Raw genomic sequence first — 14,612 nt, forward strand, 5'->3', positions numbered from 1 at the left:
AATTCAGGTTAGTTTATGATTTTATTACGTGTTCAGGTTACTGTGCAGCTTTAACATCTTGCGGGAATTATCTTGTGGATGGGCCTTTTTGCTTTTCGATTTGTTCTTTAAGTTTTGTTCGCTGGTTTTTATACTCGTGATTTTTTCATTTCTTTCTTTCCTCTTTACTTTAAATGACATTTATTACCAAAGTGAATAAATTAATTTATGCAGCCTGCGCCGCGACTTATCATTATCCCGGATGGGTTACATTCGGGACTTATAATAGCAGATACTTAAACATCCGAACATTTGATCTCGGGCCTCTTTTAGTTAAGCTTCGGTGCAGGGCAAACATTCCCCACCCTATTAACCCGCCCATTGTTTTCGAGCATTCTCATAGGTGCGTTGAGTCCTCATTCGATGGGTGTTTGCCCTCACCTTTCCTGGGATTAGGTTTTTGTTTCCGGTTTCACTGTAATTCAATTTGGTATTAAAAATAAAAGGCCACTCAACTGAGTGGCCAAATTACGCGGCCAGTTGTAATCCCGATCCTAATAATATATTTAATTCTTTCTACACCAGCATCTCTGATATAGTTGATGTTCATATCCCTCTTATACAACTCTCTGAACGTGAATTGAGAATGAAATCTAAGCCATGGATAACCCCTGCTTTGGACGCTTTTAAAGGGTCTCAATCAATGTAAAAAACAAACTTTTTAAAAAATACATTTCAACTATTTATAAGTCTGCTTATTATCACACTAAATTCAAACTCTATACTGGGAAATAAAATTAATCACCTATGAAAAGTATCTAAAAAATATTATTATAATTACTATTTCTCTACTAATGACTGATTCTAAGAAAGTCTGGAAGGGGATAAGACAACTTATTAATCTTAAATCCAGATCTGGCTCTACTCCCACTAAATTACTTGTTGAAGATGTTGAAATTAATGCTTCAAAGTCTAATTGAGAGATGCTTTTAACAGTTTTTTTGCTAATATTGGACGTAATCTGACAAAGAAGATTCCTACTGTAAACAAATTGCCTCTTCAGTATCTTGCAGTTCCACCCAATGACAGTTTCTTTCTGTTTCCCACACCAACAGTTAAAATTGAAAATGAAATTACTAGGCTAAATGTCAATAAGTTTACAGGACCTTACAGCATACCAGTTGCCATTTTAAAAATTACCAAACAAGTTATATCTACACCTCTAGAAATTATATTTAATGTCTCCTTTTCCACTGGAATTGTCTCAGATCTATTTAAAATAGCTAAAATTACCCCTGTTTTCAAAAAGGGTGAGCAAGCAAGTTTAAATAATTATCATCCCATTTCTACTCTCTCAATATTCAATAAACTGCTAGAAAAGCAATGCACAAGAGAATATTAGATTTCTTGGACAAGAATAAATTAATTTATTGCAAGCAGTTTGGCTTCAGTGCAAATCACTCAACTGATCATGCTATTTAATAAGTATCACTGACTTGTCATGCAATTGACTGCCAGGAATTTTCTTGTGGTATATTCTTGGATTTCAGTAAAGCTTTTGATACTGTAAATCATAATATCTTGATCGAAAAACTAGACTACTATATGGCATTCGTGGAGTAACCAAAGACTGGTTCATCTCTCATCTTGCCAACAGATATCAATATGTTTCCTTGGGGCAAACTAAGTCTGAACTGCAATGTGTCTCTTGTGGTGTTCCTCAAGGTTCAGTTCTGCGCCCCTCATTATTTCTTATCGCTATCGATGATTTTAGTAACTGCTCTGAAATTCTAGATTTTCATGTATTTCCAGATGATCCCAATCTATTTTATAAACATAAAAATCTTAAGATCCTTGAATTCAAAGTAAATAATGAACTAGTAAATATTCATACTTAGTTAAGTGCTAACAAACTTTCACTTAATATTGACAAGTCAAATTTTATCATCTTTCACCCTCCACAAACAAAGTTACCCTTTCATGTCAACCTCCGTCTTTTTATTTATTTATTTATTTATTTATAATAACTTCATTTGCCTAAATAATAAGATAATAATAATAATAATAATAATAATACAGACAGATAACAATAGAAATAACATCGAGATGCAAAAAGGCAAAAAGGGTCAGGCCAGAGAGGAACTAAATTCTTATTGACGGCAGCCCCCAGAATAAAAGCAATATGCAATAAAAATAAAACTAAAATGTAAAGGTAAAAATTATTGAAAAAACAAGTTAATTGATAAATGGATATTGGTGCAATATTATTGATATTATTTAAAAATGTGTTCTTTCAGTTTTTTTTTAAACTTACTAGCAGAGCTAGAGCTAACTATGTCACTTGGCAAGTCATTCCAGATTTTTATATATTTATACCAAAAAGAGTTCTTGAGGATATTTGTTCGAGCATAAGGCGTCCAGATTTTGACATTGTTGGTAGATCTCGTCCGACTATTGGAGAAAGTTAAGTAATTACATAAGTCTACTCTTGAAAAACCATTAATGAATTTGAATAATTGCACTAAACTAAGAAATTCACGACGCGAGTTGAGTGTTGGCCAGCCAAGATACTTCAAACGTTCACTATAGTCGATAGAACTACCAAGGATCCACCTGGAAGCATTCCTTTGCACTCTTTCAAGCTTATCAGAAAGATATTGTTGATGTGGATTCCACACAGGACAGGCATACTCAACAATTGGCCGAACCATAGACTTGTATCCAATTGATATTGCTTCAGAGCTTTTCCCAAATGTGCGCTTTAGTAGGCCAAGTATCTTATTTGCTTTAGCAGCAACAGAGAGAACATGCGGTTTCCAAGATAAGTCAGATGATATAATGACTCCAAGATGTTTGTGTGTTTTAACCTGTTCCAGTGGGATTGAATTGATGTTGTACGAGCAAGGTGTTACAGATCTAGATCTCGTGATTTTCATACATTTGGATTTAGTTGCTTTAAGTTTCAAAAGCCACTTTTTACACCAGTCTACGATCTGAGACAAGCTTTCACACACAGGTTGATGAACAGATGATGGATGATCTGAGTTAAACAATAGAGTATCATCGGCAAACATTTCACTTGAACACGATAAGTTCTCAGGTATATCGTTGACATACAACAAGAACAACATTGGCCCAACAATACTTCCCTGAGGGACACCAGAGTAAACCATGGACCAGTCTGAGCTTTCACCTTCCCAGAACAAGTCTTTAAATGGAATGAACCTAAACCAAGAGTCTTCAATAAAATATCTAGGTATTGCAATTGATTCTCATTTATCATGGAAAAGTCAACTAAGCTATATTGCTTTAAGATCAAGCGAAATATTGGGATTCTTTCTAAGCTTCGTTATTATGTGAATTTAGACATTTTGATTAAACTATATTATGCTTTAATTAATACATCACTTTTTAATCCATAGTTTAATATCGTGGGGTAACACTAATATTCTTGGACTACCCAGCCTTTGTTTATCTTACAAAAGAGAGCAATGAGAGTGATAACTTCCTCTAATTTCCATGAGCATTAATTCTAGTCCAATATTTAAGCGCTTAAATATTGTTAAACTGCCTGACCTTGTCTTCGTTAATACTGCAGCCTTTATGTATAAATTTTACAATAGACGCCTACCATCTGTGTTTGATACATTTTTCACTCAAGTAAATAAAAAACAACTACAAAACTAGAAGTGCCTCGAATTTGTCCTACCGGCTATACCTAAAGTAAGAACAAATTATGGAATATTTAATTTAAGGTTTAAGAGCCCCAAAGTATGGAACTCGATAAGGAAAAATTTGAAAACCTCGTCAATCTCAAACTTCAAGGAGTCAGTAAAATGTGATCTAGTTAAAGACTATTAGCTACTTAATAGGTACTTATTAGCAACTTATGTACTTATTAGCAGTGTATTGTTTTCCGATTTACTGTAATCTAGTCTCCTGTTAATTTCTGTAACCTTTTTAAGTGCTTCTTTATTTTGTGGTTTATAATTATATAGCTGTTACTATTTGCCATAGACATTGTGCTCTTCTTATATATTAGTGTTTAGTATTCATAAATAACTCTAACTATTTTAGACTTCCTTCATACCTTATAAACTCCGCTTCTCTTTTCTTTCTTCTTGTGTGTGTGTGTGTGCATTTGTGCTTCAATCTGCCTGCTGACCTGTATTTTAATTTTTATTTAATGCTGACGTTAACTATCTGCCTGGCTCCGCTAGCCCCCTTCGTTATTCCAGGCTGCTAGTACTCCAACTTTATTTCTAATAATTTCTTTCAATTTTATAACTTTTTTGCTTAGAGTAAGTATGAATGCGAGTACAAATAAAGATTATCCGTGAACTTGTGCAAATGACGTTTAGTTCAAATCTTTTTTTTCTTTTTCGATTCAAACTCGAACATTCTAGTGATGACAAAGAAACCTGAAATGTTACAGCTTACTCTCGTAAACTGGCAAACCCATTTCATGAGAAGCTAATCTGGATTTGTTTGAAACAAGAATTAGTGGGATTTTTAACTTTTTTTGTCTCGCTCCAGCTCCTTTTTTGTACTTAGCATCACACGCGTTGTGTCCCTATTTCATCCCTACCCACCTACGCCCGTACATTGCTGCAAATTTCTCTTTTGTGTTTCAATAAATTTGTATAGCTGGTAATCATGTGAGTTAAAGCGATCTATTGTATGAACCATCTTCTCCTAATTACTTGACGTTGTGGAAATAGAAGCATCGTAGAGGACATCACGAGATGAACACGTCTCGCTGCTTTCAAAAATGGTTCTCCTTCGTGTTTCCGTCGATGATTTCAGAACTGAACCATTTTTCTTCTGTTCAGTAAAAATTAGGAGCTTGCCTCATAAGTTTTTGAAACTTCTTGGCCTCGGTACTTCTTGGCCTCGTTATGTTTCATGAATTCTCATAAAGTGTTAAGAAATTCATCGAAGGGAACGTTCGAACAATTTTGACAACTTACTAATAATAATGTGGTTGTCTTCCTGCTCGTCTGTTCGATCCGAACTGCAAATGATAAAGCCAACAGATTTGTTGCTTTCTTAAAACTCTTAAGCATATTGTTCTTTACCAGCTGACCATACTGACTTTTCCGAAAAAAAAAGTATTGGACAAAAGTTAAGTTCATACTGTTTTGCGTTGGACTTATTATGCTCACTGTTCTCAACTGACTGTCGGTTACCATGGAAGATTCCGTTTTTCGACGTTAGTATCGATAGTTCATACCGACGAGAGCATATTTTTCCGCTAATTTTTCAAAAAAACCGGAAAAACTCATTATCACTTCATAACACTGTAGAAATAGGAAATCTTGACCCGAAATATAAACCTGGTGTCATTTCTTTCTAGGAATTTTGTTGTCCTCGATGGTTTTTCATTTCATCCATCGTATGTGCTGATCATCTGGTTGGATTTTGTAGTTTTTCTTTTGGTGGAGAGGTTAGTCAACTGTTTCTATGTTTAACAGCTAGAGTAGAGGGTGTTTTGATTGGTCCTAAGCTGATGTTTGCACGCACGAAGGGACTCGACTAGTACTTACTACCGGTGCAATCTGTGATTTGTTACAATTGACGTTACGCTACTTAATCACGAGATAAAAGTGCTCTGCTTCCTAAAAAGAATCGTGGTTTGTTAAGTGACGGTTTAAAAACTGAGTAGCCCGACAGGTTTTCTATGCTTTGAAAGAATGAAGTCTTCATGTGAGACTTGTGGTAATGAAACACTCTTTCCTTAAGTTCAGGGACACGAATGACGCGTGAGAAAACTTCAACGTTTGAGTTAAATTTTTAAGAATTGTTTGAAGGAATTTGTGTGTTGATAGTCGCAAGCCTTAACAGCCGACTGCGCCTCTCTTTGAAAACGAAAGCGCAACGCGGAAGAACCACGTATCAAGAAATGGTCTATTGTTCCGGCTCAATTTCACACATTAAGTAGTAAACAATAGTCCTTTTGTTCTTTGTAGCGTTGAGGGACTTTGGCCGAAGCAACACGATAATGTTCGTGACTAATCGGAAAAAAAATTTTTGGCATCACAATTTAGCTATTTTGGAAGAGTAGGTAGCGCATGTTTGCACACGACAGGTAAATTGTCACCGGAGTACCCCAAGGGAAAATTAAACGCTGATTTAGCCGCTTCGGAATGATATGGCCAACACATATGATATGGCCAACACATCTACGAATTTTATGGTTTCATGATCCCTAAGTTAATTAATTTTGCTGATTTATTTGCTGCGTTCTCTGTGTCTCTCCTCCATAAGTAATCCTAAATATTCTTAAATTATCACGTCCTTAAATACCAACCCAAGCAAGAATGTTCCCTATTTCTGCATACTAGCTATTTTTATAAGAAGGTTGGTCTTCGAAATCACTTCCACCTAGAAAATATTTTCTTGGCCTCTCAACTGTTGCGTTAATTGTTACTTGTAGATAATTTTTAAAATGTTGCTTAATTTGTCAGTCGTGCCACAATATCACTCCATGAGCTTGCTTTGTGTCTTCGTCGTTTTCCTTCAATACACGGCGCTAAGGATGGGCCGATACGGATTTTCCGAATGGATACGATACCGTGTAAGAAATTGACGTTTTTCTCCGATATCAATACTGTGACATCATTGAGTCAAATGGTCATTCAGGTGGTTTGATTGGTAAAAATATAGAGCTATCTTGCACTGTTAAAGTTATGCAGCGTTCAGTGCTTTATACAAGTGTCAATGAGACAGTTAAAAGTTTAAAACTGGATGAACGACTCGATACTCAATGCTTAATGCCCGACCCCTTGCAATTCCCGACCGCTGGCAATTCGCTACAATCTGTTACTCGTGTGCAATGTTTACAACTCATAACATTTTTAAAGTAAGAAATCGTAACTCGAAATTTAAAACCCTGGGTCATTTCTTTCTAGGAATTTCTTTTCAAGCGTTCAACCTCGCTGGCTTTTTATTTCAGCTGTGTTATATGCTGATCACCTGGTTGGATTTCGCGGTTTCACTTCTAGTGGATATTTAAGGTAAAATTTTTCTGTTTCTGTGCTTGTCAATTAGAGTGAAGGGCTTTTTAACCATTTAACTCCCATGAGTGACAAAGACAGAATTCTTCCCTACAATATCAATACGCTATCAGGCAGACACCTTACGGTCATTTAGGGGACTATTAGTTGATTCAATGACAAATTCTCCCTGCTAATGAGATCTTCGGAATGAAAGGATTAACTGATGTCTGCACGGTTAAGAACAGCTTCTTCAATAGTTCTTATGCTGTACTGAAAATTCGCCCCAGGCCTCTTTTTCACTAAACTTTTCACGACTCTTGAACGACTGATTTGGACTCTAATGGAAAGGCTTTTGTGCTGAAGCAAAAGCAATTCTTTTAAGGATTTAGAAAGCAGTTTTCCTGGTATCGTTGAGAGAACTGCTTTGGGACACTACTTAATATCGGCGCCAGTATAAACAGGCCTACATTATACACTTAATGTATTGTCCCGAAGGAAACAGGTAGCTTTGTTTCCCCGAGAGTCCTGAGGTTTCCCTCGACTTCATCTCGGGAAACATCAAGACTCGAGGGAAAACAAAACTAACTAGTTTTCCAAGAGACGATACATCAAGTGCTTTGTTACACATTTAGACTTTCCCTTATAAAATCATATGACAAAAACATGCTGTTGTATTCGGCGCGCGAGCAACAACTGTGCATTTGTATCTCGGTCGGGAAACATTTGTGTTTGGTCAGAGCCACTTTGACCAAGAATCAACCAATCACAGTGCTCGTTTTGTTGAGTGAAAGTCTAGGTATATATTTGGCGTCTAAACATGACCTTAATATGTGACGTTATCTTTTTGTGAGAGAAAGGTTTCTCGCCAGTATCGGTTATTATTTGCTGTTTTTCAAGACAATTTCGCAAATTAGATATTGATAATAACGGCGTCGCTATAATCACTGATGCGGAAACGGAAGAAAAGAACGATGAACCATTGTGTTTTATGTGACGACTTCAATTTCTCTTAAAAGCTTTTTCTTACCTTAGAATATTTTAAACTTTTGTTTGGATTTTTTTCAAATTTGAATTTGAACATTCTAGGAATTATGAATCGTATTGGATTGACGTCAATTGGAGAATGCTGATGCATTAAATGAATCAGTCGTAATGAGTTTCCAGTAATTACTAAGCTAATACTGCGTCTAAATGAACGCTGGGATTGGCCGAGCCAGCATCAGGTCGCTAAGGGGCATGTTGTTTCGCACGGCCTCGATCTTTGTTGTTGTTGTACGAGATGCAGATCCAGAAGGACTTCTTAAATTCTCTTTAAAATTGTGTGTTTGCAAAGCGTTCTTCTTTTCACGATGGGTCGGAGGAAACCTTTGATCTGTGTGGGATTGTGAAAATGACCATATCGTGTCACATTACAATTTACTTTATCCCCCAATAAAGCCCTGGCGGTGAATTTTCTACAGTGCCCCTTCCCTCCCCTCCCCCCTTTTATACTCCGTCGGAGGTGATAGAGTATAAAGGGTGAGCACAAACTTATCAGTTAACAAATGCATACTACCATTTTCAGTTGAGTGAGAAGCGACGAAAGTTTGGCAAGCAAGTTTTAAGGTTAAAATCTTGTCTTTGTTTTTGTTGTTTTTGAAATGTCGTTTGACTTCTTTTGCCGACCTTCCAAGAGAGTCTCAATGGGGCGGGGGAGGGGGGCTTCACGTTAACGGCTGACGGTTAAAAATATTGGAATGTCGTTTATAAAACGAACTAAACGCGCATAATTGGCCGTAATTTTTCATAATGAAGTGTTTGTATAGAACTGTTCATTTGTAACACCTATTTTTTATAAATGACTAACGTTTTACGACACGGGAAGTCAGTTCGGTCGCTGACCAGGAGTTAAAAGACTTACATAAATGTATTTTTGTGGTATATCAAAGCTTTTATCTATAAACAACATAAATTTCGCTCAATTAAGACAATCATTTAGTTCTTAATAAAGGATATCTAAGACAGTTAACGGCTAACATTGGCTTGCTTATTTGACGGTTGACGATAAAAATATTGAGTTTTTGACGGTTGACGGTTAATATTTTGGCCATTTGACGGTTGACAGTTAACCCCATTGAGACTCTCTTCCAAGTTTGACAGTTGGCGACGCACAGCTCTTGAGATTTGGTTACCAAACGAAGAAATTTGCCCCACACAACTTTAATGTCAAATCCCCGTCCCCAAACTTTGTCCGTGTCTCACTCAACTTATAATCGTTGTAAATGTTTCGACAAGTTTGAAAGTTCTTAGTCCTTCAGTAGAAAAGATAAACAAACTGTTACAATTAACTGACTTAACTAATGGAGAGATTGCTTTTCAAAGGGTCTGATTGAATATGGCCGCTCCAATGGAATATACTGAGGAGCAATTGAATTACTACAGGATCTGTTACATTGTCACCGATGTACTAGCTGAAGGCCTTCGAACAATCTTCAAACAAGAATGGGACAATCGCTACAAGGCAACTCTGGGAGAATGGAAGGACCAGCCGAAAAATGGAATGGACTTTAAGAGTCATGAATCCCCACGAAACAGAAGTAAAAACGCCCGTATCTTGAGAACTATGATCAATGGTGACAGGGCGGAATGGGATTGTACCATGCTGTTTTATGCCATTCTTAAGTCCGATTCCATCTGCAGTCTCCATCCAGCTGTTCGGTCTAATGTGGATGTTCTCAGAAATTTTCGCAATGAAGAATTTGCGCACATGCCACGAGGCCACCTTTCCAGCAAAGATTTTCAAATTGCGATTTTAAAGGTAACTACTGCATTTCGGTCGCTCCGTCTTCCCATTCTACAAATCCTTGAAGTCCAAAAACAAACAAGTTTCCCAACGGAAGAGTTGAGAAATGTTCTGAAGAAAGTTAACGACCTTCAACAGGAGCTTCAAAATAAAGAGACAAAAATTCAAGAACAAAAAAAAGAACTTGTTGAAAAAGAAACAAGACTTGAAGAAAAAGACAAGGAACTTGAAAAAACAGAGAATCAGCGGCAGACGCTTGAAGAACAGCTGCAAACCAAAGTCCCCCCATTTTGCATTCTCCCCCCTGAACCTGCACATGACGTCTCCCCTCGCGAATCTGATGTTGGTAAAATCATACAACATCTCAAAGCACTCAAAAGCTCCAACAATCACAGCTTAACCACCTTGTACTTATCAGGAAACCCTGGAAGTGGAAAATCTCAGCTGGCTCGACTAGTAGCCAAGCAATTTTTTGACGAAAGCAAAGAAACTCCCTCTGGGATTTCATTTGTTATGACGCTTAATGCAGAAAATTCAGAGACACTTTTGGAATCGTATGTCTCTTTCGCTCGAAACTGTAAATGTCCGGATTACTCAGTTACAGACACTTATAATTCCAAAGATCTGAACACAGAAAAGAAAATTGCAAGTCTCAAGACCCTGATAAGCGCAAAAATTGGGCTTTACACTTCGTGGTTACTGGTAGTTGACAATGTCACTAATCTGTCCCAGGTATATACTTATTTGACAGATTTAGCAAACCAGCAATGGATGAGGGGCCAGTTATTGATAACAACGCAAGACACCGCGTCTATTCCTTTGACAAGTTCTTCCATTCAGCAAATATCAGTAAGTGAAGGGATGCTTCCTGACGATGCCAGCTCTTTGTTAAGGCTCCTTTCTGGTGTCACTGATGATAAGATGGAAAAAGAAATTGCACGGTGTCTGGACTACCTGCCACTTGCTTTGGCCGGCGCCGCCGTCTATGTAAGACAAGTTCGGGAAGGTAAAATAGCTCCAAACTTCGGCTGGACCGACTATCTGAAAAAACTTGAAAAAGGACAGCGAGGCACAACTGAGAACATTCTAGCCGAGACAAACCCAAGTTACCCAAAAACAATGACCACAGCAATAACACTCGCCTTGGAAAAGGAAATTAGTTCCGACAGAGTTATAAAGCACTTGTTCACTTTTCTCTCTCTTTGTGCGCCACAACCAATATTAAAAGATATTGTTGTCGAGTACATTATGGAAATGGAAAAGGAATATGAAGATAAAGATGCAATTGGCGTAAAGATAAAGCGATGCCCATTGTTATTGTTTGACGAAGAGGAGAGCGGTGTGTACATTCGAGTGCATGGAGTCGTCCATTACGTTGCTAATTCAGTAACAAAGAAATGTACAAAGGATGAGCAAATCAAATCCATACTGGGAGCTGCTTTATCCCTCTCCAGATTTGAGGATCAAGATTCTCTAGTCATTGGCACGAAAATTGTCCCTCATTTGGCAAAAGTGATTACAGACGCCAACCCCTTCTTTTCTAAAGAAGGAATATCGCAAGTCGCTCAAATTGGTGGATCAACTTTGCAGGACTATTCTAACGTCTTTACAATAAACGGAAGAAGGTGCTACAAGCACTCTCAATATCCAACTGCAAAAAGCTACTTAACAGCAGTACTAGCCATCATCGAATTGAGAGATACAAATGATGAATTAGTAAAAGCAGATATTTATAGTGACTTGGGTCTCGTCCATTGGCAGCTGGGTGACTTAAACCAGGGAAAGTACTGTCACGAGCGAGCGCTAGATGTTCGGCTGAAAAATCTCTGACCTGAGCATGTTGATGTCGCCATGTCATACAATAACCTGGGTCTTGTCTACGGGCAGCTAGGTGACCTAATGCAGGCTAAAGACTGGCACGAGCGAGCGCTAGATGTTCGGCTGAAGAAGCTCGGAGCTGAGCATGTTGCTGTCGCAATGTCTTACAATAACCTGGGTCTTGTCCACTGGCACCTGGGTGACCTAAAGCGAGCAAAAGACTGTTACAAGCGAGCGCTGGACGTTTTTCTGGAAAAGCTCGGACCTGAGCATGTTGATGTCGCATCGTCTTACAATAACCTAGGTCTTGTCTACTGGCACCTGGGTGACCTAAAGCAGGCAAAAGGCTGTCTCGAGCGAGCGCTTGATGTTTGGCTCAAAAAGCTAGGACCTGACCATGTTGATGTCGCAGCGTGTCATGATAACCTGGGTGGTGTCTACCAGCAGCTGGGTGACCTAAAGGGGGCAAAAGATTGTCACGACCGAGCGCTGGATATTCGGATGAAAAAGCTCGGACCTGAGCATGTTGATGTCGCAATGTCTTACCGTAACCTGGGTCTTTTGCACTGGCAGCTGGGGGACCTAAATCAGGCGAAAGACTGTCACAAGCGAGCGCTAGATGTAAGCCTGAAAAAGCTTGGGCCCGAACATAATGATGTCGCAATGTCTTACCATAACCTGGGACTTGTCCACTGGCAGCTGGCTGACCTAAAGCAAGCAAAAGACTACTACGAGAAAGCGCTGGATATTTGGCTAAAAAATCCCGGACCCGAGCATGTTTATATCGCAAATTGTTATCATAACCTGGGTCTGGTCCACTGCCAGCTGGGTGACCTAAAGCAGACCAAAGACTGTCTCGAGCGAGCGCTGGATGTTCGGGTGAAAAAGCTCGGACCTGACCATGTTGATGTCGCAACGTCTTACAATTACCTGGGTCTTTTGTACTGGCAGCTGGGTAACATAAAGCAGGCAAAAGACTGTAACGAGCGAGCGCATAATTGTCTAAAAATGTCCAGTTCGGAACATGTCACGGTAGCAGATACTTACATAAACGTGGGTGTGTTGCACAATTATCAGGGTCAGATACAGGAAGCAAAGGAGTGTTTCGATCGCGCATTGGCGATATGTATCAACACCTTTGGCCCTGAAGATGAAAAAGTACGAGTCCTTCAGGATACACTTGCCCGGCTACATCAGGATTGATGTAGCCGGTGAATCTAAGAGTTTCCTTTGTGCGCTCCCCTCCTTCCTACGATCTGATAGAAATTAATGGCTCTAAGGTTAGTGCCGTTAGTGTCGTAAAATTACTGGGTGTGTATTTTCAAGACAACCTCAAGTGGAACACTCACGTTACTGAGACGATTAAAAAGGCCGCTAAGCGCCTTTACTTTTTAACTCAGTTAAAGCGAGCTAAGGTACCATCACCTGAATTAGTTAATTTTTATGTTGCTTGTATTCAATCTGTCTTACTTTATGGATGTCAGGTCTACCATTATAGCCTCCCCAATTATTTGAGCTTAGGTTTAGAGCGTGTCCAAAAGAGAGCCTTGAAAATTATATACGGTTATGATAATCATTATAGAGAAGTGCTTCAGATGGCAGAGCTGAAAACCCTAAGGGATCGGAGAGAAGACCTTTGCTTAAAATTCTTTAACAACATCGTCTCCAATCCCTTGGATTGTTTGTACCACTTACTGCCTTTCGATAACCGAGGTCAACTTATGGAGTTACGACAACGCAGACCATTTAGAGTTTCCTTTAAAAGAAATCGGTTCAGAGATACTTTCATTCCGGCAAGCGCAAGACATTTTAACTAACATTTATTACAATTGTATATGTAAATTAGTTCCCTTTTAGGTTTGATTTTATTGTATAGTTCTATTACATAATTTGTACACCTTTGCAATTCAGCTTCCAGCTGCTATTAAGGTATTCTTCTCAATAAACATCTAACGTCTAACGTCAAACATCTAACGTCTATACGTCTATCAGGAGAGAGAGAGAACACGTGGACCAGGACCTGTTCGTAAATAGGAAAAATGTTTGTAGTTTTTTACTTGGATAACATACTGAAGGTTTAAACCTTAGTCTGGAAGATGTTAGAGCAATGGATTTCCAGATAAGTCTGGCTAAGCTATATTAATTAAATAAGGGAAAATGTAGGGCGTTTCAGAGCTGTTTGTAAAACGAAAGATAGACCTTTGGGTTCGTGATGAGACTTGCACCTGGTTGTTTTGAATACATTGTATTATGAGAGCATAGAAATGGGCATTAGTAACACATAAAATTCGATAATCTTAAATTCGCAGTTTTTTCTTTCAAGCGCGTTAGGCTTGTCACTCGTAGATCAGTGAAGAACAAATCGGAATTGATAATTCAAACAAAAACATAAAGACTTTAGTATATAGCATAACCCACACAGAGTAAGTCAAGCAATACCTAATTTTGTTGCCTTGTAATGTAGAAAATTTGAGAAAAAGCAGAAAAGAAAATTCCTGTGGGATAGACTTCAGTCAGTAACGTTTGGCACGTGCCGCAACCGATCCTACATATATAAACCATCGTCAAATGTTTGGAGCTTTTGCGTGTGCTCACGCTCGAAACCATGGCAACACCAAACTAAAATGGCAGAATACTTGGAAAATTGAAAAGCGGTGCAGTTTTTCCTTAGATTAAGACAAGAGTAGAGAAGTTAAGCTTAAAACTTTAGCCTCAGACGTCTCTCAAATGGGGCACGAAATACCTCTTGGACATCGTAGTTTCATCCTTGCATCCTTGCTGAAAACAACCGTTCGATTTCGATTGATAAAGTGTATTTCGTGTAAGGGACCGGTCATTTATTAGAGGGGGGGAGGGGTGGCCTGGTGCATTTCAATTTTCCTATACATAAATTCCCGTGGGCCTGCTCTTGCCACTGCATAACATAATGTGGCCCCCCTTCGAGTCTGTACACGAGATAAGATGACCCACCCTCAACCGCAGAAGCAGTTTTAATACAACTGAACTAAAACTCACCCAACTATTTAAAGCAAATG

Source organism: Stylophora pistillata, chromosome 5, assembly GCF_964205215.1.
Source record: "Stylophora pistillata chromosome 5, jaStyPist1.2, whole genome shotgun sequence".
Taxonomy (NCBI): domain Eukaryota; kingdom Metazoa; phylum Cnidaria; class Anthozoa; order Scleractinia; family Pocilloporidae; genus Stylophora; species Stylophora pistillata.